Raw genomic sequence first — 3,600 nt, 5'->3', positions numbered from 1 at the left:
TGTGCAGCTGCAACATGACTTGCCAATTTTTATGCTCTATACCCCGACTGATGAAGGCAAGCATGCCGTATGCCTTCTTGACTACCTTATCCACCTGCGTTGCCACTTTCAGTGACCTTTGCCTTGGGTGGGTCCACGTTGATCCATTACATTCAGAATCACCTCCTTGAAATAACTCCATAGTACAACTACAGTAACCACACAGAATCTGCTTCAAACACTCCTCCACATTTTATCTGTTCTGACTGTCAACACCTCCAGCTCTTTGGTTTAAGTGGAACCCATCAGGTTTGTATAGGCTCCTTCTATTCTGAAAGCTGTAGCACTGGTTCAGGGAATTCAGCCCTGTTTCTCTACTCTAAAGGCTCAGCCATGCTTGATCTGCGTGGTATTTTGCTTTTATTGCAACGTTACAAGACCTCCAATGCTCTGGAAAACGATGGTCAGACCTTCCACTATTTCTTCCCTGGCGTCATTCAACAGCCTGGGGTACATTTCATCTGGTCCTGGTGATTTATCCACATTCAAGGATGCTCATCCCATTAAGACTTCCTCTCTCCTTAACTTATCACGTCCAATACTTCACACTCCTCCTCCTTCAAAACAATATATGCATCACCCCCTCATTTGAGAAGACAGCAATGTATTCATTAAGGATATTGGCAACATCTCCCACCCCGATACTAAGGTTACATTTTTGATGTTTTCTGTGCCCTGCTGTTTGCTCAGTTGCCTCTTACTCGAATGTTTTGATGCAACATCTTTGGGTCCATTGTTATTTTGCTTGTCCATGTTCTTTCCTGTTCTCTCTTTGCTCTTCACCTCTGCTCCCAAACGCCTCCGGTGCAGTCAAAACACAAGGTGTCAGAAGCGGGATTTGAACCCACGCCTCCAATGGACACTGCGATCTAAACGCAGCGCCTTAGACCGCTCGGCCATCCTGACCGCCTACTGGTTATCATTAATGCTAAGGAAATTATTCATTCTTTGTGAAAGTATTTGTGAGATTGTGGAAATGTCTGGAAGAGGAAAGACCAGCGGGAAAGCTCGGGCCAAGGCCAAGTCTCGCTCCTCCCGGACTGGACTGCAGTTCCCGGTGGGCCGTGTTCACAGGCTCCTGAGAAAGGGTAACTATGCTGAGCGTGTGGGTGCTGGAGCCCCGGTCTATCTGGCTGCTGTGCTCGAGTATCTGACCGCTGAAATTCTCGAGCTGGCCGGTAACGCGGCCCGGGACAACAAGAAGACCCACATCATCCCCAGACACCTGCAGCTGGCCGTCCGCAACGACGAGGAGCTCAACAAGCTGCTGGGAGGGGTGACTATCGCTCAGGGCGGGGTGCTGCCGAATATCCAGGCCGTGCTGCTGCCCAAGAAAACCAGCGCTCAGAGCTCCCAGAAAATGTAAAGCGGCCAAAATGTCATCTAATAAACCAAAGGCTCTTTTCAGAGCCACCCACAGTCTCTGTGAAAGGGCTGGTTACTGTCAGGAGGGAGTCAGTGATGGAGTTATTGTAACAGTGGATTGACCTGTTTCACATCTGTCCAGGTGTGTTTTCAGTTCCCTCTCTGGATTTCGCTCTGTTTCTCTGCTCACACATCTCCCCCTCTAGTTAAGTGAAGAAGTGAACTACAGGGTGTCAGAATCAACAATTTAATAAATCCCGCTGCCTTCGATTTGATAAATCCCGAGATTATCCCGGTACATTAACGGGAACTGGTTCGGAGCTGATGAATTAATTTAATAATGGAAGTGTCCGGGTTAATTCTCTGTTTTTCATTTGGACAGCTTGAATTGTGTTTTTTTTTCTCTCCGGTGATCTGAGCGCCGCTTCTCAATGAGAATCTGCTCCCAGAACAGAGTAAATGCAGGAAGAAAGAAGCCATTCTCGGGCTGTGTGTTTCTTTCCTAACCTGATCTGTTGAGACCGCACTGTTCCCAGAGGACGGAATCAGTGAGAGTTGTGCACACACAGGAGCTGAGTCCACTGCAGCGCTTTAATATGTGCCTTCTCCCCGGCCCTGCCTATTCTCCGGACACAACGCTGTTTGTTCCCCCGGCGGCGGGGTAGAGTCGGGGATTCTCTCCCCGCAGTGTCAGTGGCTGCAGCCCCGGAGAACTGGCGGTTTCAGTCAGAGTGACCGAGCTACCTTACAGGACTCTCCCCCTGAATTTGTGAACTGAGACTACACCGAACACATCCCCAGTTAGAGTGAGGGCCGGACATCCTTCTGTTTTATTACAGAGAGTGGGGAAAGGGTTGGGTGGAGGGGAGTCACCAGGGATCCTGGATTTGCTCCAAATCATTTCCATGTGGAATCTGCAGGCGGGGCCGGGACAGGGATCATTTGATCAGGGGATCAGCTCTTTCCTGAGAGATGTGGGTGGCTCTGAGAAGAGCCTTTGTGTTCAGATGTTTACAAGTTTCCCGCGCTCTTTCACTTCTTTCCAGACCATGTTTTCTGAGCCTTCGCTGCTTTCGGCTTGACCTTGCTCTTCCATGTCTGCACTTCCTTCAGCGCCTTTCCGCCCGCCGCACTCTTGCCTTTTTTGACCTTCTTCGCAGGAGACTTTTTCTGAAGCACTGCTTTCTTCACCGCCTTATTTGGCGTTGCCGCCGCCTTGCTGCTCGTTTTCTTGGCTGTTACTTTCTTTGTTGTCACTTTCTTGGCTGCTGGTTTCTTCACCAATGATTTCTTGTCTGCTGGTTTCTAACGAAGGAGTTATTGTCTGCTGGTTTCTTCACTAAAGATTTCTTGGCTGCTGATTTCTTCACTAAAGATTTCTTGTCTACTGGTGTCTTCACTAAAGATTTCTTCGCTGCTGGTTTCTTCACTAAAGATTTCTTGTCTGCTGGTTTCTTCACTAAAGATTTCTTGGCTGCTGGTTTCTTCAAGAAAGATTTCTTGTCTGCTAGTTTCTTCATGAAAGATTTCTTGTCTGCTGGTTTCTTCACTAAAGATTTCTTATCTGCTGGTTTCTTCACTAAAGATTTCTTGGCTGATGGTGTCTTCGCTAAAGATTTCTTGGTTGCTGGTTTCTTCACTAAAGATTTCTTGTCTGCTAGTTTCTTCACCTTCTTTCCCACTTTTCCCTGGGTTTTCCTTCTTGCTGATTTTGAAGGAGCCGGAGGCTCCCTGTCCCTTGCTCTGCACCAGGGAGCCTTTGTTCACATTCCTCTTGATACTTTGCTTGATCTGGGTCCTGAGCTTCTCCACATCGACACCGCTGCTACCCAGAGCCTTCTTTATGGCGGCCAGGGACATCCCGTTGCGATCGCTGAAAGCCGGCACAATCTTGAGGATCTGTTCGCCCAACGGGAGACCGGCTGGCTTGTTCCGGGGAGCCGCCTTCTTCTTCTTGGGGGTCTTGACTTGGGCGGCGGCGGCGGCTGGAGGAGCCGTTTGGGCTGCTGCACTATCGGACATGTCCGGGACTCTGCACAAATTCTCACTGTCAGTGTGAACTGGGTCAGAAATGAAGCCGGTGATGGTGGCACAGAGCAACTCCAAGGCAGAGAGAGGACGGGGCGGAGACAAGCTGCTGTCAGCTCTCGGCTCCTGCTGTCTCTCTGTGTTTCTCTCTCCTCACAAACTCTCCAA

At 49.3% G+C, this 3,600-nt stretch overlaps 1 non-coding gene across 1 annotated transcript; it reads right to left on the bottom strand.

Moving 5' to 3' along the window:
* Positions 1–862: 862 nt before the first annotated feature.
* trnal-uag (transfer RNA leucine (anticodon UAG)) lies at positions 863–945 on the bottom strand. Its single transcript has one exon. It is a non-coding gene; the product is annotated as a tRNA-Leu (tRNA).
* Between the last annotated feature and the right edge of the window lie 2,655 nt (positions 946–3,600).

This window comes from Heterodontus francisci, unplaced genomic scaffold (assembly GCF_036365525.1).
Source record: "Heterodontus francisci isolate sHetFra1 unplaced genomic scaffold, sHetFra1.hap1 HAP1_SCAFFOLD_58, whole genome shotgun sequence".
NCBI lineage: Eukaryota > Metazoa > Chordata > Chondrichthyes > Heterodontiformes > Heterodontidae > Heterodontus > Heterodontus francisci.
This window is presented reverse-complemented; position numbering and strand designations above follow the sequence as displayed.